General features: G+C 44.8%; 1 protein-coding gene across 4 annotated transcripts in view; it reads right to left on the reverse strand.

Moving 5' to 3' along the window:
- Nucleotides 1-24,519, reverse strand: part of LOC140396632 (alpha-(1,6)-fucosyltransferase) — a 1,055,147-nt gene that overhangs the window by 827,870 nt on the left and 202,758 nt on the right. For all 4 annotated transcript variants that reach the window (XM_072485445.1, XM_072485437.1, XM_072485429.1 and 1 more), the window contains one exon: nt 23,466-23,518. The gene's annotated coding sequence lies outside the window, so the exon portion shown is untranslated. The remainder of the gene's footprint in view (nt 1-23,465; nt 23,519-24,519) is intronic.

Here is a 24,519-nt window from a genome sequence, read left to right on the forward strand (position 1 = left end):
GGGCACTGTCAAGCTGCCATTTTTAGCACGTGCGTGATCGGGCTTGAGTGGTGCCCTGCGTGGGTGTTTGGGGAGCCAGGGACCCTCCCAACTTGCGTTCGGGCTGGGGGAGGTCAGGAACGCTTTGGGGTCCTCTGCGAGCGCCGGGAAACATGCGGCTAAATGTGCTTGCAGTAGAACTTTGTTCCCAATTGGGTGAATTGCGCCCAAGATCTTATGCCTCAAGCCAGGAAGGGTGAAAATTGGAAAGCAAAGGCAAACTGCCTATTTACAAAAGATATTTAGAGCTCACCTTTTCAAAAATCACAAATTAATTGTTAGATCCAGCTTGTATGACATTCAGTTTGGATTTCCTGCTGCTCAAATTGCAGTTCAACATGATAATTAGCTGGTTACAAGGTTAAATGGAAGCAATTGCTTTCACGGCTGTACATAGGTGCAAGCAGTCATGCACTTTGGTTTAATGGTCAAGTGTTTCTCTATCCGTCAACATTGCAAATGATGATTAGAGTGTATTTTTGTCAAATTACAACCGTTTTTAAAAGTTATTTTTAAGGATGTGAGCTTCGCCGGCTAGGCCAGCATTTGTTACCCATCCCTAATTGCCCTCGAGAAGGTGGTGGTGAGCTGCCTTCTTGGTCCGCTGCAGTCCATGTGGTGTTTTTTTTTTAAACAAGAGTAAATGTGAATGTACAGATTCAACAGGACTGCTTTGGTGTACACCCACCACTGGAAAGTATTGCCGTACATTCCCAGCTGCATTTCATTCCCAGCTGTAGACAATACTTTCACGAACCTGTGCACTGTACTTGTGCTTCTGCCTTCATTTTGCACGTATTTGGGGTTGCTGCTCTTACATTCCAGCTTATGACTGCATGTTTGCAGCCATTCCTCACTCCATAATCCCAACATCTTGCAATATTAGACACGACTGTAAGACATATTCACTCCTCTGCAACATCTGGTGAATCAATTACTGTTCTTATTGAATTAGATACACAGAAGGACATGCGTTACATGCTAGTTTCCCTGGTCCTTTTTCCCCCTCCATTTTTCACTGTGAGTAAGGCTGTAAGGTGGTGTCAGGCAATTCAACAGCTTGAGGATTCTTCAAGAAGCATAGCCTGGTCTGCTGGTGCTTCAGAACACCAACTGCGAGACTGAGTGCAGTAACTTTTGCATCCGGTGTCTTTCCATGGTCACAAATTGAAATTTTGGGATGCTTGTATTCCAAGTTCAATACAGCTGGAGTCTTATTTGAGAAACAGCAAGGATAAATGGGTCCATTTCATGGTGAAGTCTTGTATGCTTCACCCCAGTGGAACGAAACAGAAAAGGACACCATCTGTGGTCACGTTACTTCTGCAAAAATGGCAGCAAAATGACAAGTTTACTCTGATCGACCTTGTGAGCCCGCAGTGCATTGTACAGATCTAATTCAGTTCAGCAAATCACTTGGGATGGTAAAGTAGCCTAGTCTACACTTCACTACTATGAAAGTCCCAGGTGTTTTCAGAGTTAGGTGATCTCAGCTGGTAGCAATAGGGTCCTAATATTTGACATCAGTGCCCCAGTAACACTTTTTAGGAACTGCACATTTCAAAGTGTTGGCTGAGGACAGGATTTACAGGACTAGGTCACCCACAGCCATGCATCTTACAGAGTTCTCATATTTGAAGGACATAATATGGTGGTGTAGTAATAACGTCACTGGGCTAGTAATCCAGTGGTCCAGGCTATTCTTCTGGAGATGTGGGTTAAAATCCCACCTCGGCAACTGATGGAATTTAAATTGAATGAACAGATCTGAAATTAAAAGCTCTCTCAGTAATGGTGACCATGAAACTATTGATTGTTATAAAAATCTCTCTGGTTCACTAACATCCTTTAGGGAGGTGAATGCGCCATCCTTACCTGATCTGACCCACATGTGACTCCACCCCCACAGCAATGTGGGTGACTCCTAACACTGATGAATGTACAAAATGGTTATATGTTATATTTTGTTGCAGTAATGTTACTAAAAACCCTGGTTTAAGATATATACAGGAAGTGTGTCTGCTAATGCTGTGATTAAGGAGTCGTAAAGGTGAGGTAACCATTGCTTTTAACCATTTTCTTCTTCATATATAGATGGCTAATGGAATATTCTTTACAGAAAGGTAATTCCCTGGGGTGTAGATAATTAATAAAGGATGGTGATTAGCCTTAGCTAAATAGGTGATAGGACATCCTAGTGGAATGCAAATAATGTAATTAATGAGAGGAGCCAGGTCTGTCTGTAGTTATTGGCGGTTTTGTTAACTTTATTTAGAAGTGGATTTTGAACTGTATTGGGTTACTTTGCTGAAATATGTATGGTGGCAGATGCTGATCTTGAGTTAAAGTTTGTCCTTTTATTTAAGAACAGTTTAACTGTTAATTGTAAAGCTATTTCTTTAATGTTAATGTGGTTACTTCTGTGTTTTAAGCTTGTTTTAAGATAAAAGATACCTATTGGTCAGAGTCGTCACTCCTGTGTGCAGTGTCCTTTCCTCAATTTTACAAATTGCAAATTGTTTGGGGTTCCTCATCTGGTATCCTAACAAAAATTGGGGTCTGGCCCGATACCCTAACATGCCCTCTGCAGTCGCCTAAGGATTGGATTGGATTTGTTTATTGTCACGTGTACCGAGGTACAGTGAAAAGTATTTTTCTGCGAGCAGCTCAACAGATCATTAAATACATGGGAAGAAAAGGGAATAAAAGAAAATACATAATAGGGCAACACAACATATACAATGTAACTACATAAGCACTGGCATCAGATGAAGTGTACAGGGTGTAGTGTTAATGATGTCAGTCCATAAGAGGGTCATTTAGGAGTCTGGTGACAGTGAGGAAGCTGTTTTTGAGTCTGTTCGTGCATGTTCTCAGACTTCTGTATCTCCTGCCCGATGGAAGAAGTTGGAAGAGTGAGTAAGCCGGGTGGGCTCTTTGATTATGCTGCCCGCTTTCTCCAGGCAGCGGGAGGTGTAGATGGAGTCAATGGATGGGAGGCAGGTTCGTGTGATGGACTGGGCGGTGTTCACGACTCTCTGAAGTTTCTTGCGGTCCTGGGCCGAGCAGTTGCCATACCAGGCTGTGATGCAGCCCGATAGGATGCTTTCTATGGTGCATCTGTAAAAGTTGGTAAGGGTTAATGTGGACATGCTGAATTTCCTTAGTTTCCTGAGGAAGTATAGGCGCTGTTGTACTTTCTTGGTGGTAGCGTCGACGTGGGTGGATCAGGACAGATTTTTGGAGATGTGTACCCCTAGGAATTTGAAACTGCTAACCATCTCCACCTCGGCCCCGTTGATGCTGACAGGGGTGTGTACAGTACTTTGCTTCCTGAAGTCAATGACCAGCTCTTTGGTTTTGCTGGCATTGAGGGAGAGATTGTTGTTGCTACACCACTCCACTAGGTTCTCTATTTCCCGCCTGTATTCTGACTCGTCGTTATTCGAGATGCGGCCCACTATGGTCGTATCGTCAGCAAACTTGTAGATGGAGTTGGGACCAAGTTTTGCCACATAGTCGTGTGTGTACAGGGAGTAGAGTAGGGGGCTAAGTACGCAGCCTTGCGGGGCCCCGGTGTTGAGGACTATTGTGGAGGAGGTGCTGTTGTTTATTCTTACTGATTGTGGTCTGTTGGTCAGAAAATAGAGGATCCAGTTGCAGAGTGTGGAACCAAGTCCTAGGTTTTGGAGCTTTGATATGAGCTTGGCTGGGATTATGGTGTTGAAGGCGGAGCTGTAGTCAATAAATAGGAGTCTGATGTAGGAGTCCTTGTTTTTGAGATGCTCGAGGGATGAGTGAAGAGCCAGGGAAATGGCATCTGATGTGGACCGGTTGCAGCGGTATGCGAATTGCAGTGGATCAAGGCGTTCTGGGAGCATGGAGGTGATGCGCTTCATGATCAACCTCTCGAAGCACTTCATTACGACTGAAGTCAGGGCCATTGGACGGTAGTCATTGAGGCACGTTGCCTGGTTCTTCTTTGGTACCGGTATGATGGTGGTCTTCTTGAAGCAGGTGGGGACCTCGGAGTGGAGTAGGGACAGGTTAAAGATGTCCACGAATATCTCTGCCAGCTGGTCCGCGCAGGCTCTGAGTGCACGACCAGGGATCCCGTCCGGGCCCGTCACCTTCCGAGGATTCACTTTCAGGAAGGCCAATCTGACTTCGGAAGCCGTGATGGTGGGTATGGGTGAATTATGGGGCACTCGCCAACGGATTGTTGGTTACCTGCTCGAACCGAGCATAGAATGCATTGAGTTCACCGGGGAGGGGTGCGCTGCTGCCAGAGATACTGTTCGACTTTGCTTTGTAGCCCGTTATGTTGTTTAGTCCTTGCCACAACCGCCGGGAGTCTGTCTGTGACTCTAGCTTGGTTTGATATTCTCTCTTGGCATCTCGGATGGCTTTGCCTCGGAGGGCAATTAGGGATGGGCAAGAAACGCTGGTCTGACCAACATGCTCACATCCCATGAAAAGAGGAAAAAAACAACAGCCATTTAAGATGGACAGAGAAGAATTTTGTTTCTCTCCAACGGTTGTGAATGTTTGGACTTCTCTTCTCTAGAGAGCAGTGGAGGTAGGGTCAATGAATATTTTAGAGAGGTAGATAAATTCTTGACTAACAAGAGAGTCAAATAATTTTGGGTAGGCAGGAATGTGGAGTTGAGGCCATGATCTTATTTAATGGCGGAGCAGGCTCAAGGGGTAGGATGGCCTCCTCAAAATTCATACGTCCGTATACATATTCGTAGGCTGAATGTTCGTAGGCTGAATGAACCCCACAAAAAACTAATAATGTACTCCCAAGGAGATGAAGAGGGCTGAGAAGTGGGCACTGAAAGGAAGGAGAGGAATCATCGGTTCATAATATAAAAATAGAGTCAATTTTATGAGTTTAGAAGCTTTATAAGCCTCCACTGCTCATCTCTGTTGGTTCCTCAGCAGCAATAAACAGCAAACTTTTTCATTAATACAAAGCCTTTAACAATTCAGTTCAATAATCTTTAATGAAGCAAGGTGCCTCAAGGCATGTGAGGAATAATCAGGTAAAAATGGAAATCAAGACAAAGTTATTGGAAAGGCGGTAGGACAGACTAAAAACCCTGCCACAGAGGTGAGGCTTCAGACAGGACTTACAGGAGGAGGGGGATAGTCACCTGAGGAAAGAGCAGTGCTCTGAAAGTTAGTAATTCGAGACAAACCTGTTGGACTTTAACCTGGTGTTGTCAGACCTCTTACTGTGCTCACCCCGGTCCAACGCTGGCATCTCCACATCAGGAAGAGGTAGAGTGGAGAGAGAGCGAGCGCGAGAGAGCGAGCGCGCGTGAGAGAGAGAGAGAGAGCGAGAGCGCGCGAGAGAGGATGAGAGCGCGAGAGAGGGCGAGAGAGGGCGAGAGAGGGAGAGAGAGGGAGAGAGAGGGAGAGAGAGGGAGAGAGGGAGAGAGCGGGAGAGAGCGGGAGAGAGGGAGAGAGCGCGAGAGAGGGCGAGAGCGCGAGAGAGGGCGAGAGCGCGAGAGAGGGCGAGAGAGGGCGAGAGCGCGAGAGGGCGAGAGAGTACGAGAGCGCGAGAGAGGGCGAGAGAGTACGAGAGCGCGAGAGAGGGCGAGAGCGAGAGAGGGCGAGAGCTAGAGAGAGGGCGAGAGCTAGAGAGAGGGCGAGAGCTAGAGAGAGGGCGAGAGCTAGAGAGAGGGCAAGAGCTAGAGAGAGCGAGAGAGAGAGCATGACAGGGAAAGAGCACGAGAGAGCGCGCGCAAGAGAGAGAGAGCACAAGAGAGAGAGAGAGCGGGAGAGGGAGAGCGCAAGAGAGAGAGCGCAAAGAGAGCGCGAGAGGGAGAGGTTTGGGAATTGTATTCCGGAGTTTAGATAAAACAGCAGAAGACATCACTCTCCGTGGAAAAGCCAGGTCAGAGGAAAATAGTGTTATGAGGAGTTGAGAGATAGGGAAAGTTGTAATCCTGATTTTTTTTCACTTCATCACTGGTGGTCATTCCTTCAGGTGTCACATGTTCATAGCTTTGCAATTTCCTCCCTAAACGTTCTCCTTCTTCCTCAAGATGCTCCTGACAACCTACCTGACTCATGGAATGGCATGGTAGCACAGTGGTTAGCACTGTTGCTTCATAGTGCAAGGGTCCCAGATTCGATTCCCGGCTTGAGTCACTATCTATGTGGAGTCGGCACGTTCTCCCAGTGTTTGCAGGGGTTTCCTCCGGGTACCCCAGTTTCCTCCCACAAGTCCCGAAAGACATGCTCATTCGGTCATTTGGACATTCTGTATTCTCCCTCTGCGTACCCGAACAGGCGCCAGAATGTGGCGACGAGGAGATTTTCACAGTAACTTCATTGCAGTGTTAATGCAAGCTGACTTGTGACAATAAAGATTAACATTATCATTCACCAAACCTTTGGCCACCTGTCTTGCTAGGTGCCACAATGTCAAATTTTATTCAATAATGCTCCTGTGAAGGGCTTTTGGATATTTTATTATACGTTTCTTACCAAATAAATACAAGCTATTGAGTTGTGCATTATCTTTGTTCATGGTCGTGGTAGAACGAGGCCTGGCAAGCCCTAGACATTGCCAACAAGGCCTTTGTCTTGCATCAGTGTCTTAACCCTTCATCCAGGTTTCTCAAATGGACATTACGACATAGCAATCTTTGACACACAAACAAAACTGTCAGCAAGCTCATGTAGTTAAACCACACCCGTCTTTGTGGACTAGCGTGTACTAAGTATAGAATTGTTGATGATTCAATCAATAACTCCCTCTCCTACATTTTTCCAAAGGACTTGAAAATTTGGTAAGAAGTCTTACAACACCAGGTTAAAGTCCAACCGGTTTGTTTCGATGTCACTAGCTTTTGGAGCGCTGCTCCTTCCTCAGGTGAATGAAGAGGTATGTTCCAGAAACATATATATAGACAGATTCAAAGATGCCAGACAATGCTTGGAATGCGAGCATTAGCAGGTTATTAAATCTTTACAGATCCAGCGATGGGGTAACCCCAGGTTAAAGAGGTGTGAATTGTGTCAAGCCAGGACAGTTGGTAGGATTTCGCAGGCCAGATGGTGGGGGATGAATGTAATGCGACATGAATCCTAGGTCCCAGTTGAGGCCGCACTCATGTGTGCGGAACTTGGCTATAAGCTTCTGCTCGGCGATTCTGCGATTTGCGCGTCCTGAAGGCCGCCTTGGAGAACGCTTACCTGGAGATCAGAGGCTGAATGCCCTTGACTGCTGAAGTGTTCCCCGACTGGAAGGGAACATTTGGGGCAGGCATTTTTTGAACAGGGGAGATTATGAAATGATGTGACAATACTTAAGGAAGGGGTGAGGCAAGCAAGATAATCATATTTTTTCACGGGGTTGAAGGGTCGAATATGAATTTATGGATCAGGAGCAGGAGTAGGCCATTCGGCCCCTCAAGCCTGCTCCGCCATTCGATAAGATCGTGGCTGATCTGATTTGTGGCCTCCATTCCACTTTCTGCCGACCTCCAATAACCCAGAGCAAAGTGGACATAGATACAAGATTAAAGCAAGATAGAAACTGTTCTTTCTATCTGTTCTATTGCTGTTATAGTGTGGGGTGCAGTGGTTGCTGAGTGAGTGCTTGCTGAGAAGGGGCGTAAATTTTTTTTTAAACTTCCTGTTGCCGGTTTCCAGCTTAATCGGAGGAGTCAGAGTGAGGACAGAGTGACTGCTGGGTAAGTAGTAAAGATTTAAATTGTTTGCGCGGGCCCATAACAGCTGATTGCTGTTATAGTGCGGGACGCAGTGGTTGCTGGTTAAGTGTTTTATTTTTACCTGTATTTAAGTTGGGCGGTTCCTAAACCCGAGACACTACACTTGTAGTGTCCCCCACCCTTCCACCTCATCTAACCTAAGGGATTGAGTGAATGTCAGATGAGCTCTTTCTTTCTTTCTTTTTCTTGTTTTATCCACAAGTTATCTAGAGGGGATGGCAGGGAAGGCAGTGCAATGTTTCTCTTGCAGAATGTTTGTGGTGAGGGACGCCGTCAGTGTCCCTCCTGATTTCACCTGTAGGAAGTGCACCCATCTCCAGCGCTTCAGAAACCGCGTTAGTGAACTGGAGCTGGATGAACTTCGGATCATTCGGGAGGCAGAGGTGGCCATAGATAGTAGCTTCAGAGATGTAGTTATTCTGAAGAATCAAGGTAGATGGGTGACGGTGAGAGGGGCTGGGAGGAAACAGTCAGTGCAGGGATCCTCTGTGGTCGTTCCCCTCAGTAACAAGTATACCGTTTTGGATACTGTTGAGCGGGACGACCTACCAGGGGTAAGCCACAGTGAACGGATCTCCAGCACTGAGTCCGTCCCTGTGGCTCAGAAGGGAAGGAGGGAGAGCAGGAGAGCAATAGTTATTAGGGACTAGATAGTTAGAGGGACAGATAGACAGTTCTGTGGCAGCGAAAGAGACTCACGGATGGTATGTTGCCTCCCGGGTGCCAGGGTCCGTGACGTCTCGGACCGTGTTTTCAGAATCCTTAAGGGGAGGGGGAACAGTCACAAGTCGTGGTACACCGGTACCAACGACATAAGTAAGAGAAGGGACGGGGCTTTAAAACAGGAATTTTGGGAGCTAGGGTGGAAGCTGAGAGCCAGGACAAACCATGTTGTCATCTCTGGTTTGTTGCCGGTGCCACATGCTAGAGAGTTGAGGAACAGGGAGAGAGTGAAGATAAACATGTGGCTGCAGGGATGGTCTAAGAGGGAGGGTTTCAGTTACGTGGATAATTGGAGCACATTCTGGGGATGGTGGGACCTGTACAGACAGGACGGTTTGCACTTGAACCAGAGGGGCACTAATATCCTGGGAGGGAAATTTGCTACGGCTCTTCGGGGGGGGGGTTTAAACTAATTTGTCAGGGGGATGGGAAAACGAGCTGTAGTCCAGAAGCCAGTGTTGAGAGTAGCGAGGTACTGAGGAGGGTATCAAGGTTGCAGGAGTGTATCGGCAGACAGGAAGGTGGGTTGAAGTGTGTCTACTTCAATGCAAGGAGCATCTGGAATAAAGTAGGTGAACTTGAGCGTGGATTGGTACTTGGGACTATGATGTTGTGGGCATTACGGAGACATGGTTAGAACAGGGACAGGAATGGTTGTTGGAAGTTCCGGGGTATTGATGTGGCAGCACGGTAGCATTGTGGGTAGCACAATTGCTTCACAGTTCCAGGGTCCCAGGTTCGATTCCGGCTTGGGTCACTGTCTGTGCGGAGTCTGCACATCCTCCCCGTGTGTGTGTGGGTTTCCTCCGGGTGCTCCGGTTTCCTCCCACAGTCCAAAGATGTGCAGGTTAGGTGGATTGGCCATGATAAATTACCCTTAGTGTCCAAAATTGCCCTTAGTGTTGGGTGGGGTTACTGGGTTATGGGGATAGGGTGGAGGTGTTGACCTTGGGTAGGGTGCTCTTTCCAAGAGCCGGCGCAGACTCGATGGGCCAAATGGCCTCCTTCTGCACTGTAAATTCTATGATTCTATGATGTTTCAGTAAGTGTAGAGAAGGTGGTAAAAGAAATGGAGGAGTAGCATTGTTAATCAAGGATAGTTTAACAGCTGCAGAAAGGCAGTTCGAGGGGGATCTGCCTACTGAGGTAATATGGGCTGAAGTTAGAAATAGGAAAGGAGCGGTCACATATAGAACATAGAACATAGAACAGTACAGCGCCCCCAAATAGTAATAGAGATGTGGGGGAAGAAATTGCAAAACAGATTATGGATAGGTGTGGAGGACTCAGGTTAGTTGTCATGGGCGACTTTAACTTTCCAAATATTGATTGGAACCTCTATAGGTCGAACAGTTCGGATGGGGCAGTTTTTGTACAGTGTGTGCAGGAGGGTTTCCTGACACAATATGTGGATAGTGCCGACAAGAGGTGGGGCCACATTGGACTTGGTACTGGATAATGAACCGGGCCAAGTGTTAGATTTGTTTGTGGGAGAGCACTTTGGAGATAGTGATCACAATTCGGTGTCTTTTACTATTGCAATGGAGAGGGATAGGGCCATACGGCAGGGCAAGGTTTATAATTGGGGGAGGGGTAATTATGATGCGATTAGGCAAGAATTAGGGAGCATAAGATGGGAACAGAAACAGTCAGGGAAAAGGCACAAATGAAAAGTGGAGCTTGTTCAAGGAACAAAAACTGCGTGTCCTTGATAGGTATGTCCCTGTCAAGCAGGGAGGAAATTGCCATGTGAGGGAACCATAGTTCACAAAAGAGGTTGAATGTCTTGTCAAGAGGGAAAAGGCAGCGCGTGTAAGGATGAGAAAACAAGGTTCAGTAGGGTCGCTTGAGGGTTACAAGGTAGCAAGGAATGAGCAAAAAAAAGGGCTTAGGAGAGCTAGGAGGGGGTATGAGAAGTCCTTGGCGGGTCGGATCAAGGAAATCCCCAAGGCTTTTTACTCTTATGTAAGAAATAAAAGAATGGCCAGGGTGAGGTTAAGGACAGTAGTGGGAACTTGTGCATGGAGTCAGAAGAGATAGGAGAGGCGTTGAATGAATACTTCTCTTCAGTGTTCACCAAGGAGAGGGGCCATGTTTTTGAGGATGAGTGTGAGATACAGGTGGGTAGGCTGGAGGAGGTAGATGTTCTGAGGAAGGATGTATTAGCAATTTTGAAAAACCTTAGGGTTGACAAGTCCCCTGTGCCAGAAGGGATATATCCTAAGATTCTTTGGGAGGCAAAGGATGAGATTGCAGAGCCTTTGGTTTTGATCTTTGGGTCCTCACTGTTCACAGGGATAGTGCCAGAGGACTGGAAAGTGGTGAATGTTGTTCCTCTGTTCATGAAAGGGAATAGGAATGACCCTGGTAATTATAGGCCAGTTAGTCTTACTTCGGTGGTCGGGAAGATAATGGAAAAGGTCCTGAAGGATAGGTTTTATGACCATTTGGAAAGATGCAGCTTAATCCGGGGTAGTCAACACGGATTCGTGAAGGGTAGGTCTTGCCTCACAAATTTGATTGAATTCTTTGAGGAGGTAACTAAGTGTGTAGATGAAGGTAGAGCAGTTGATTTTAATAAGGCATTTGATAAGGTTCCCCATGGTCGGCTCATGAAGAAAGTAAGGAGGTGTGGGATCGAGGGAAATTTGGCCAATTGGGTGAGTAACTGGCTATCACATAGAAGACAGAGGGTGATGGTGGATGGAAAATTTTCAGACTGGAGACCAGTTACCAGCGGTGTACCACAGGGATCAGTGCTGGGTCCTCTGCTATTTGTGATTTTTATCAATGACTTGGAGGAGGGGGCTGAAGGGTGGGTCAGTAAATTTGCAGATGACACCAAGATTGGTGGAGTAGTGGATGAGGTGGAGGGCTGTTGTAGGCTGCAAAGAGACATTGATAGGATGCAGAGCTGGGCTGAAAAATGGCAGATAGAGTTTAACCCTGATAAGTGCGAGGTGATTCATTTTGGTAGGAAATTTTGAATGCGGATTACAGGGTCAACGGCAGGGTTCTGAGGAATGTGGAGGAACAGAGAGATCTTGGCGTTCATGTCCACAGATCTCTGAAGGCTGCCACTCAAGTGGATAGAGCCGTGAAGAAGGCCTATAGTGTGTTAGCGTTTATTAACAGGGGGCTTGAGTTTAAGACCCGTGGAGTTATGCTACAACAATACATGACCCTGGTGAGACCACATTTGGAGTATGGTGTGCAGTTCTGGTCACCTCACTATAGGAAGGATGTGGAAGCATTGGAAAGGATGCAAAGGAGATTTACCAGGATGCTGCCTGGTTTGCAGGATAGGTCTTATGAGGAAAGGTTGAGGGAGCTAGGGCTTTTCTCTTTGGAGCGGAGGAGGATGCTAGGCGACTTAATAGAGGTTTATAAGATGATGAGGGGGATAGATAGAGTGGACGTTCAGAGACTATTTCCTCGGGTGGATGTCGCTGTTACAAGGGGGCATAACTATAAGATTCAGGGTGGGAGATATAGGAGGGATGTCGAGGTAGGTTCTTTACTCAGAGAGTGGTTAGGGTGTGGAATGGACTGCCTGCTGTGATAGTGGAGTCGGACACTTTAGGAACTTTCAAGCGGTTATTGGATCGGCACATGGAGCACAGCAGAATGACAGGGAGTGGGATAACTTAATCTTGGTTTCGGACTTTGCTCGGCACAACATCGAGGGCCGAAGGACCTGTTCTGTGCTGTACTATTCTATAAAACCTGTTTATTACTCGTAGAGGGTTGTCAAGCTATGGAATGCACACCACAGTTAATGACTGAAGCATATTCAAACTTCTAAGAATAGGTTAGGTGAATGGTAGATTGAAAGGCAGATATCTGGGCAGGTCAGGCACATGTAATTAGGATTACTGCTCATACATGGAGGATAAACAACAATACACACTGGTTGGGCCAAATGGGCTGTTTCTGAGCATGCCATGGCTTAGAAAATTAAGTTGCTCATTTGGCAGGGAATGGGGCTCATTCCTAACTTGCAGCCTAAATTCAACCCTCACTATCCCACCAATAAGTTTATGAACTACATTTTGTTAAAGCTGCCAGTTTCATGAAATGGTGCATTAAATCTCTGCTTGGCCTAGTGCACAACATAATGATCTAACTTACATTTAAACAGATTAGTCAGTCACAAAAATGTCACTGAATTATGTGCACAATTTCACACAGCTGAAATGGTGCAATGCTCTTCCAAATGATTAAAATGAGTTCATTTCAAAAAAACACTTGTATTTTGAGTGAATGCAAAAGGGCGAGTGGTGTGGAATCCCGATAGATGTTCAACTAAATTCTGATCAATATTCCAGTTTCTTTTCGGGATATGCCAGAAGTGTCGGAAGACAAGTGGACAATTTCTATGCACCCAGTGTTCAAAATTACTTCCAGGTTGTGCAAGCCCCCAATTCCACAGCCATACATCAAAACAATGTTAGCTGAAGATGATAACACACTGGAAGATCTTACTTACATTTGCACAACCAATCTAACAGATTGCTTATATGCTTCTGACAAAGCGGAGCTTTACCAAAATATATACTCTGGGCGTGATCTACCAGCCGGGTAGTGCCCGAAAGGCAACATTGCACAACGCGATTGGTAGATGCCGGGAGATCCCACTTCCAGGATTTACCCAGCTCACCACGCTTTGCGAGATCTAAAGCAATTCCACGATGCGTCGCGATGAGAGTGCCGGCCATTGTGGGCAGATCACTTTCACAAATCTATACATTAGAGTGAGACAGCTAGTCTCACCAATAAGTGTTCCAGAGATCGACCCAAGGCTTTGGGACCTAACTGCCTCGCCTTAGCGAGGTGAGTGCCGTTCAGTGCTAGTCTCCACAAATGGGGACCAGGCGAAATGGCACAGGGAATTGGCAGTGCCAAGGTTCCTAGGTTGCATTGCCAGCTAGCAGGGGTGTTGCCAGGGTGCAAGGCTGGTGATGCCAACATGGCATTTTTTGCAGAGGTCATCAGACCAGGATGTGCCCTGCATGGGCATGGGGGGGCTCAAGGGCCCCCTTATAGTGAGTTGAGGCTTGGGGGTGGGGGGGGTAAGGGGTTGCGTCGGCGGCTCAAGAGATTGGGGCGTCACTTAAAAATGGTGCCCCGATGTCTCGCTGCACTAAGGAGTTCCGGCGAGCGTAATACCTCAGTACAGAAAACGGGGCTAAGTGCAGCCTTGTCGGGGAGTTCCCTGCTGAGGCCCCCAGATTCTTCTCACTCAGTCGCTACTCTTTTTTCTGACAAGAGCTTTGGAAGGTTCAAGTTAGCCTCCTCTTCCCCTCTGTTGTCTGCAAAGTCAGCTCCAGTGAAACCTTACCAAAAAGTTAAGCAGTTTGGTGTAAAACTTGCAACACTCTCCAAAGGCCAAGCTTCAAAACCCAAATTTTCATCAAACACATTTGACACTTTTCACTGCTTTATTAATTGCAAGAGCTTCTGCTGTACATCAGTGAGTATGGAAATATCAACACCATAAACATGAAACCGATCCTCCTGCAAAGGTCAGTCTCATTTCTCACTCTGTTTTCACCTCGTCTTCAGTGTAATAGGTCAGTAAGAACTGGCCTCCAGGGACACAAACACCAAAACCTAGCTGCTTGCAGCAGTAGCAAATCATGAGTTACTTGCTCTGCAACCTCACAATGCATTGACTGTTCTGACAAGCTAACCCACAAACTGCTGAGCAATGACAAACGAGGGCTACCAACCTTGCTGTCATTATCACTGAGGCACTGAAGTTGCCCAAACAATTAATTTCCGACCTCTATAATCACCTCGCACAATGGTTTGGGCTTTCCTTAAAAGTTTGCGTGTGCTTGATGTAGATCAAGATCAAAAATGAGTGGTAGTTAATCTTATTGAAACTTGAGTGAAGGGTGACCTTATAAGATCCTGAGGGAACCTTTCAAGACAGATGCTGAGAGGGTCTGGTGGGGGAGCCTGGAACCAGGGGACACAGATTAAAATTGGATTAAAAATTATAGCTCTCCCATTCAAGACAGAGAGGGGGAGGTCCCTCTGAGGGCCGTGAGGCTGTGGAATTCCCCTCCAGGGTCATTAAATATATTCAAGGCTGAGCAAGGTTACTTTTTGATCGACAAGGAGGTTAATGGTTAGATGGGGGGAAGACGGGAAAGAGGCCACAATCAACTTGATAATGATTGTATTGAATGGTGGAGCAGGTTAGAGGGGCCAAATGGCCTGTCTCTGCTTGCTCTTTCTTGTATCTGGTGGTTGCACAGGGCAAGTTTGGATCAGTCTGTTCACTTCTGACTTTATGTGCATTATTTATGATGCGTCAGAAAGTCATCATCAAACATTATGTACATCTTCCTCATATTTCCAGATCATGATGCACCTTTCAAATTTTCTATGCATTTGCCTTCCTTGCCAAAAACCTCCCAAAGGTACAATCCCACTTCTTTTGAAGGACTTGTATCAAACCGCATTCACGTAAAACAGGGTCCCAATGCACCAGGCACTGAATGATATTTTAAAATAGGTGCCAATTGTGTTCACGATGAAGGTTATATGGATCCCAATTTGTTATTTTCGAGAAAAGGTTCCAACCATTGCCTCTATGAATTCAGACAAATAATACTGACTTCTCACTTTGGGGAACTGAATATTACATCAGCCTTGAATTGCTGAAGGTGTGTCAGGCACATTGCAATTCACATTGCAAATCTAAAACATTGGGCATTTGTAGGCAGAATTTGCAGTTAAGAGTATTGTTAACCGTGGGTCGATGACTGTCATTAAATTAGTGCTGAATACACCTGTACACATAGAAGGAGTATTCAAAACATATATTTATATATACATTATGACAATTGGAGGATTTTAGGAATATTGGCTTCTAAGTTGTGGCCGAACGGCCACCTAGATGGCATCCTGCAAAGGGTGCAGGGAAATTTAGCCAAGTACAGGACAAGCAGGTTGCAGTTTAAATAAACATTGAGAAGCAGCTGCAGCCTAGATATCGCAATACAGGAAAAAGGCCATCTCCAGGCCAACCCAGGAACAGTAGAACTATCCTGTCAATCACACTTGTTTACCAGACAGCGGCACTTAAACTCCTTATTTGGAAAGCCTCCATGCCCCCAACACTTGCTGGTATGGCCACTGAGTGTCCACCCCAAAATCGATGTGGCAGCCCCCGATTGGACTTGATTGATCAGGGTGATTGAGCCCTGATCAATTGGTTGACAATGACCCAGAGACCGCCCAAAAGGGGCGCAAAATCCAAGAAGGCTTAAAAGGTGCTGCACCACCTTAGAATCTCTCTCTTTGCAGCAGCACGCAACAGAACAGAACAACGGTGATCTTCACTGGTCGCCACGAGGACAACCGTCCCACCACCAACAGAAGGAAGACCAGAGCCAGAGCATCAGACCAGACCAAGGACTTCATAGAGGACTACCAAAGTTGAATACAGATAAAGGCCTTTATCTATCTGGGTACTTGCTAGCGACTCTAAAGTTCAGTTAAGGTCCAGTATGAACTTTAGTATTCGGTAAAATAATTTGTGTTGGATGGTGTGATTGATTAACTGTAACACTGCATGAGTGTGAACAAATGGCATTAAACGATTGATTAAACGAAGCTGGCTCGCAGTCATTTATCCACCGCATACAGGTTAAAGACACACTGTGGTAGCAACAAAATATTGGGACAAGTTAAGAGTTAAAAGGTTATAGTGTGTGGGGCTGGGAGTTGATGTATTTTTACAGCCTGCAGAGATAATGGGCGGGATTTACTGACCAACCCATTGCGTATTTTTCGGAGGCGGCCCACTAGTGGGATTTACCAACCCCACCGTTGTCAATGGGATTTCCCGGTGACTGCATCCCTCGTTGCCGGGAATCCGTGCACCAGCGTGGGGCAGGAATATGCCGCCATCGTGAACAGCTGGTAGATCGCGCCCGATGTGTTGCTTCAGCCTTGGCAGAGAAGGTCATTGCTGGGTGGAGCTCAGAAAGTCAGAGAGGTAGTGAGTTTAGAGAAACCTTGAGAGAAGAGAGGAGAGAGAGAGGGGAGAAGATAGAGGAGAGGAGAGAAGAGAGAGGAGAGAAGAGAGCGAGAGGAGAGAAGAGAGAGAGAGGAGCTGAGAGTTCTGATCTGCCTGACTCTGAGTCCACAATTCTTTCCAAGTAGAATAGTTTAAAAGAAGATTAATAATATCTTAAAGCAGAGCAGTCTTGTCTGAGACAAGGAAGAGACTGAAACAACCTAGTTGAAGCAGCTATTTAAAGATATTCAGCGAGAGTCTGAAGGAGTTCCAACTCGGTTTTATAAAGCAAGTATCACTCTATGCCCTGCTAATTTTAAGATGGATTAAGAGCTGTATATTTATTTTCTTGGTGTTTAATAGGAAATTGTACAGTTGTGTTAAGGATTAATTATAAGCTGTTCTTTTCGGGTGTGAAGTTAAAAGTTTAATATTGTATTCACAATACTTTTTTTTATAAATACCAAAGAGCCCTATTTTTTCATGCAATTACTCAGAACAAATCATTCTTTCTGCACAGTTTGAAAATAAACTAAAACATCCTAGCCGCTGTTGGGGCCTGGTCTGGGATCATAATAAAATATGTATAAAGTAAGGAAGATTATTCATGCCTGGAGGGTTTTGAAGTTTCTCTGTTTCTATGTGTTCACATCTATAAACAGAAAGAGTATCTCTAAATATTCTGTTCTCAGCATTCGTACAGTGACAGCTGTCAAATATAGGCCCCTCCTTGCATTGCATAAACCAACAAATTACTTTTTGGCCTTTAGAAAATGGATAAAGAATCCGATGTCCATTCAATCTCACCAAGATTTGCCTTATGTTGCTGTTTGAAGAAAGGCATTGCAGCTTCCTCCCCGCACAAAAATCCTAACTTTCCACCATCGCTGTTCCCAATTCACAATGAAGCCTTCCCAGTACATTGCTCCTGAATTTTCATGTCCTTTTCCCATTCGCCGTTTAAGTGAGTGAAAGATTAAGACATAATTAACAATTAATTAAAGCCCGGTTCTCTTCATGCCTCGGTGGCAGGTCAGAGTTCACTGCCTCCATCAACTTAGAACCAGGGCTCCACAAAAACAGGCACAACAATGAGGTCCATCGAAATGATGGGAACCTTTGGAAAAACTGGCCATCACTGAGCCACACCAGTGACACAAGTTATATCTCCGTGAGATTAAATGGCTATTATATTCTTTTTTATCTATTTCCAAATGCCAAAAAAGAATTTGTTGTTAACTCTCATACAAGTAGGGGTACATATGTTTGACAGCTGGTACTGCACAACTGCTGACTAACGGTATTTAAAGAATAAAACTGCGCACTGCTCACCCTCAGAAGGTTTGGGTGCATCCAACCCTCCATTCAGTCCCCCTACCAAACACTCATTTTTAATGCAGAGGTTCTTGACTGTTAATCAGCTGCAACCTTGTCAACCGGCAATTAACTTAATCTCCAATGGGTCAATCAACCTCCCCTCCAGTGAAAGGAATGCAATATGTTCAGATGGTCCGCCAAAAAAAAGCTTTGGCTTCTGCTGAGGTAAACTTTTGGGGCGACATCTAACAGCTCTTTGCGCCGGCAAGATCTTCTGATCCCGCCGACGGCACACCCCACCACAGTTTTACTGGCGGTGTGTGGTGGATTCAATGGGAAATCCTATTGACCACGGCGGGACCATAATATCCCATCAACGGTCGGCCGCTTCCCGCTGCAGAGAAACACACAGCAGGGAGGCCAGAGAAGGTCGTCCATAGTTTTGTTCCTGGCCTTGAGGAACTGTATGGCATGAAATGGAATGTCTCATCTCACACACACACCAGAGTGCAGAAAGATCGGTTTAACTGTCTGAAAGCCCAGCATGAAATCTCCGTTTTCAAATGGAATTAAAATATTACATTAAAATATACAATTAAGGGGCAGCACGGTGGCGCAGTGGTTAGCACTTGGACTGCAGTGCTGAGGACCCGGGTTTGAATCCCGGCCCTGGGTCACTGTCTGTGTGGTGTTTGCATATTCTCCCAGTGTCTGCATGGGTTTCACCCCCACAACCCAAAGTTGTGCAAGTCAGGTGGATTGGCCATGCTAAATTGCCCGTTAATTGGAAAAAATACTAATTGGGTACTCTAAAAAAAAATTTTTTAATATACAATTAACTATGCTACATACCATGAATAGAAGGAAAACATAATGCAAGACTAAAAGCCGAATACTGCAGATGTTGGAAATTGGAAATGAGGCCAGAAAGTGCTGGAAAAACTCAGCAGGTCTGGCATCATCTGTGGAGAGAGAAACAGGGTTAACATCGAGTCATATTGGATTTGAAACATAAGCTCTGTTTCTCTCTTCACAGATGCTGCCAGACCTGCTGAGTTTATCCAGCATATTCTGTCCTTATTTTAATATGTAATGCAAGGGCGCTAGAAGACAGGAATCACATAACACACAGGCTCAAGCACAATTAAGAAATTCTCACCAGTAAATCAAAGGACGAAACAAGTCCATTTCAGTTCAGGATCAAGAGAATCTGTCCATTCATCAATAAAAAAATACAAGCTACTCAAAAATTCAATAGTCATACTAAACCCACGAATGACACTTCCAAGATAAATGGTTTGAGGAATTCTTTGCTACCGATCTTACTATTCAACATACAATCTTGGCAAGGCCCCAGTTCACATGCTAGTGTGCAGATTGCATTTCGTTCCTGCGTTTTTCTTTCAGCTGCACAACGAGCCTGAGAGTTAACAGAAAGCTGGTTGCAGGCCAGTTGTATTTCGCTCTCAACTGGAGGTCAGTGTCACCAAGAAGGCAATGGCGAATCCGTGAATACTTGCGAGAGACTAAAACAGCAATAAAGGTTCAGGACTGCAGAATCTCTGTTTCCACACTGGCCTCTGTGGAGAAGGATGAGCAGTTATTAGCAGGATGCATTCAGAAGGACTGCATAGTTTCCACCCAGTTCAAGGGAGATGTCTTTATACTTGCATCGGGAGTCCTCGTTCTCAAATTGAGACCATCAAAATTCAAATAAAAGCAAAATACTGCAGAAATCTGAAATTAAAACAGAAAATGCTGGATAAACGCAGCAGACCTGGCAATATCAGTGGAGAGAGAAAAACACAGTTAACATTTCAAGTCCATATGAAGCTTGGGTCACAATGACTCATCAACTCCATTTCTCTCCACCCATGCTGCAAAAACTACCAAGTTTATGCAGCATTTTCTGTTTTTGACTGCATCAAAATTCATATTCTTCATTCTTCTATATAACCCATTTTTATCTCATGCTGAAACATAAAGCAGGAAAGATGAAGAATACAACTTGCACTTTTCTAGTTCCATCAATGTAGCAAATCACCCCCAAATTACTTCATAGACCGTCATCAGCCAAAGAGGCATGCAAGAGTAGTGCAAGTGATAAACAGCTTGATCAAAGAGGTAGATTTTGAGGGGCATTTTACAGGAGAGGCGAGAGGCGGTGAGGTTTAGGAAGAGAATTCCTGAGTTTAGAACAATGGCTGCCATTGGTATTGCGAAGAAAATCAGGGATGGTCACAGACCAGAACAGGAGGAGTGCAACGATCTCAAAGGAACTCTCCTCCAAAAAGGATATAAGGATATTGAGGATATGTTTCTATACTATATGTATTCAAGAAACAGTTAACTATAGCACTTGGGAGCAAAGGGAATCAAAGGACATTGGGGTGGGGGGAGATAGGATCACGTTATGGAGTTGGATGATCAGCCATGATCATAACGAATGGTGGAGCAGGCTCGAAGGCTGACTGGCCTCCTTCGCTCCTGTTTTCTATGTTTCTATGTCTATCATATGGATTCAAGCAGGTAAATAGGGTTGAGATACACATCGGCCATGATTAAGTGAATGGCGGAAACAGGTGCAAGGTGCTGAATGGTCCATCCCTGTTCCTTTGTTCTTTCAGTTAAATTGGTAGATGGTAGGAAACATCATTGTCAAATGCTCCACAGTACAGGCAGCCAGCACTGCCACAGTATTATACCAATGTACCTCAATCTAGATCATCTCAATACTGCAAAAATACAAGAAGACTGCAGTTTCCCCCAAGAAGGAAATATGTTTTACCCGGTACAAGAAATAACGTACATTCACCTTTGTCCTTTTAGAAGATAATCAACAATTTGCCCACTGGAAATCCTCCAAATCTTTACAGTGGGGCACAAACCCACACAGTTCACGGGATACTCCTGAGCTCTCAGCAACCTGCCACAATAAACTGATTCAAAAAGCCACTTTGGGATATATTTGGTTCTAAAATGGCAACAGGGAAGAGAGGTAATAGCTGAAACTGAATCTTTGATGATTCCGTTGACATTTCAGCAAACTGAATTGCTACTGTTGCCATCACTACCAGAAAGTACAGATGAAATTTTCACCCAACTGAGAACATTATTCCCTCTATCAAGAATCACGCACAACCCGCTACATCGCATGCCTGAAGCAGTGAAACATCCATCCAAAACTGGGATATTGCTACCACATCTAGGACACCTCCTCCAACATCTTTCACACACTTTCTGAGCAGGTTACAGAGAAGCTTGTTCTGAGAATCTCTCACTCAAACCTTTAGTCTGCAATGCCCATACCTACTATAACCTTCCTTGTCACTACTTTGCCATTACTACCAAGTAATGGTGCTTCTCTGAATGGCCTTTTATGTTACTCCAAAGGTTCATTAGAGTTGTCACAGTTTAGCACCGGGCAAATCACTGGCTTTGAAAGCAGACCAAGGCAGGCTAGCAGCACGGTTCAATTCCCCTACCAGCCTCGCCGAACAGGTGCCGGAATGTGTCGACTAGGGGCTTTTCACAGTAACTTCATTTGAAGCCTACTTGTGACAATAAGCGATTTTCATTTCAATTTTCATTCCACATATCCTTCTTCTACTTTTTCTACCACTGGGAATGATCGTCACACTGACTGACTCCTCTAACTCAGATTTCTCTAGTGCAAAAACAGTTAATTTCTCCCCGTAATCGTTGGACATTAAACTTAACCTTGACATCACCTTAAAGTCTGTTTGATTTGAACAGTCTTGCCTCCTATTCTTTTCAACCATGGTAGTACAATAAATCTTGGCCCTTAACCAAAACCAGACACTCAAAGGTTGAAGGGCCCAACAAATATATTGAAAGTCTAGGAATACAGCAGTGCACTACACGGTTAACCAAGACGGGAGGGGAAAAAAGTTATGCAGAAAGGACCCGTAATAGCAATTAATGTCACATCAATTACACTGTTAAGATTTGTTAATTTCCTGTCAATTACATTGTTCTGGTTCAGAGAAACAGGTAGTAATAATAATAATAATCTTTAGGCTTATATTAACACTGCAATGCTGTTAATGTGAAAAGCCCATAGTCGTCACATCCCGACGCCTGTTCGGGTACATAGAGGGAGAATTCAGAATGTCCAAATTACCTAATAGCACGTCTTTCAGGACTTGTGGGAGGAAACCGGAGCATCCGGAGGAAACCTACGCAAACACGGGGGAGAACGTGCAGACTCCGCACAGACAGACAGTGACCCAAGCCAGGAATCGAACCTGGGACCCTGGCGCTGTGAAGCCATAATGCTATGGCATGGTCGCACAGTGGCTATCACTGTGGTTTCATAGCCCCACTGGGTCATTGGCTGTGCGGAGTCGAGAAGTTCTCAGTGTCTGCGTGGGTTTCCTATGGTTGCTCCGGTTTCCTCCCACAGTCCAAAGACGTGCACGTTAGGTGGAATGGCCATGTTAAATTGCCCTTCGTGTCCAAAAAGGTTAGATGGGGTTATTGGGTTACAGGGATAGGGTGGAAGTGAGGGCTTCAGGGGTTGGTGCAGACTCAATGGACTGAATGGCCTCCTTCTGCACTGTATGTTCTAACCACTATGCTACCAGCTATAAACAAATGTTGAGAATAATTACATGCCTCCCTATATTGCCTCGGAGAACAGATACGGTGAGACACTGGGTTGAGTGAAAGGAAGCTGCAAGACTGAACAAGTCAATAAACGATCAAAAGCTGTGTCTTGATTTTGGCTTCACGAACCAGCTTGGATCTTATTAGCAATGGCTTTACCGAGGAGAAGATGTAGCAATTTGCAAATCCTGATAGGATGGGAAAGACGGTAGAGTGGAATAAGTTTTCTGAATGCTGCATAATCACCTAGAACAAATCATGACCTTACGGGTCTCAGGCAAACCCCTAATCTCATCAAGCCAGAGAGTTATCCCTTCTATCAGAAGGTGCTTACATTCCTTGCTAGAAAAGGATGAGAGACGCAGTGAACGACAATGAAGGGATTTAAATAAAAAGTGGAAGAATGGTAATAAGAAACAGGTACGTCTGATTGGAGTTCTAAATTAAGCAAGTTCCCCATGTTATAACCGATACCAATGGGCACTCATGCCAATTTATATTCTGCAGCACTGCAATTTAAAATATGCATTCAAAAATATTAACTGGTGGAACACACTTCCTCGTGATATGGGATTAACACCAGCTGTCTATCTGCACTTTATGCATTCGTGATATCAATTCCATTTCAACAATGCACCTATTAGTGCTTAAACTCCACAGCTGGCAATATAATGCACCACGTGAAAGTGTTTTTATATTAATCATGCATAACCATTCAGCCTGCAGAGTACAATAGGAAAAGCACAGTGGGGGCATTACTGATCCAAAACGTATGCAATTTTAGAGAGATCATAAAACACTTCTTTTTATTCGAGGTGGCCAGAGTGTCATGGGGTTTCTTTTCATCCTAAGACACTGATATGCAACAACGTGTGACTGTGAAGAAGCTAAAGCATTTCTTTTTTAAAATATATGGAATTGTCTTCCAACTGGAGATATTTCGAGCTTAACAGATTAATAGATGTAGGTACCTGTTATCAATAGAAGGGTCTGCCAAAGGAATCTTCGTCAGAAATCAATAATCCTGAAAAAGAATCCAAGGAATGAACATGTAATTAAATCAGTCTTAGTATTTAGTTCTGTGATCTAAAAACAAATTTGTCAGGCAAATGACGATAAATTAATTTACTACAGATTTTTACCAGCTATAAAAAAATGTCGAGAATAAACACACGCTTCCCTATATTTCCTGTAGAAAATAAAACAAGAACTCATCGTGGGGCCAATGCAGGAACACGTTTCCAACAGTCTCCTATAGGAAGCCAGGATGAATCCATTCCTATCCTGAAGCAAAGTGCTTGAATAATTAATGCCTGTATTCTTCCTCAACTCAGACAGCCATCATTTATTTTCTCCCAGTGCAGGATCTATAATTCTTTGCACTTATCACGGAAATGCAGGAAAGTTTGGGAACAGGCATCATTAAAAAAAAAGGCACCAATGAAGCAATCATTTGCAACTGCAGTTACATAGGATTACCACAAATTTAATTTTTTTGTATTAATTGGATAGGCCTGATTCATAAAAAAATCTTTTGAAGGGACAGAAGCTATTTTATTTATTCACAGTGTTGGGTCATGCCTGTTAAAGACTCGGCTTGCGACGAGTGCCAGCAGTGGTTCAGTTGGCAGAACTCGCACCTTTTGATTCACAAGGCTCTTGATTCAAGTCCCATCTCTACTTTAAAAAATGTTTTCATTAGTTTTCACATTGTTACACGCTCCAGTTTGTACTTTAAATTTACAAGTTTCATTACCTCGCATGGCGCTGGTCAAAGTTAGAAATGTAAAAATTACAAGTGAGAGATACGCCAAAGAAGGATGAGAAGAAGAGAACAAAAACAATACAAACAAGGATATTTACATTTTCCCCCTGCCCCCCCCCCCCCCGGCATAATCTGCTCTGCCCCCACCCCCCTCCCCATCTGTGACTGTGGGCCACCTTTGGCCGCTTTGCCTTAGTTGGACTGCTTCGTGTTGGCCCTAGCTTGTCTTGCTCGGCGTGTTGTTGCTCCCTCTGTCTTCT

Source organism: Scyliorhinus torazame, chromosome 2 (assembly GCF_047496885.1).
Source record: "Scyliorhinus torazame isolate Kashiwa2021f chromosome 2, sScyTor2.1, whole genome shotgun sequence".
Classification (NCBI taxonomy): domain Eukaryota; kingdom Metazoa; phylum Chordata; class Chondrichthyes; order Carcharhiniformes; family Scyliorhinidae; genus Scyliorhinus; species Scyliorhinus torazame.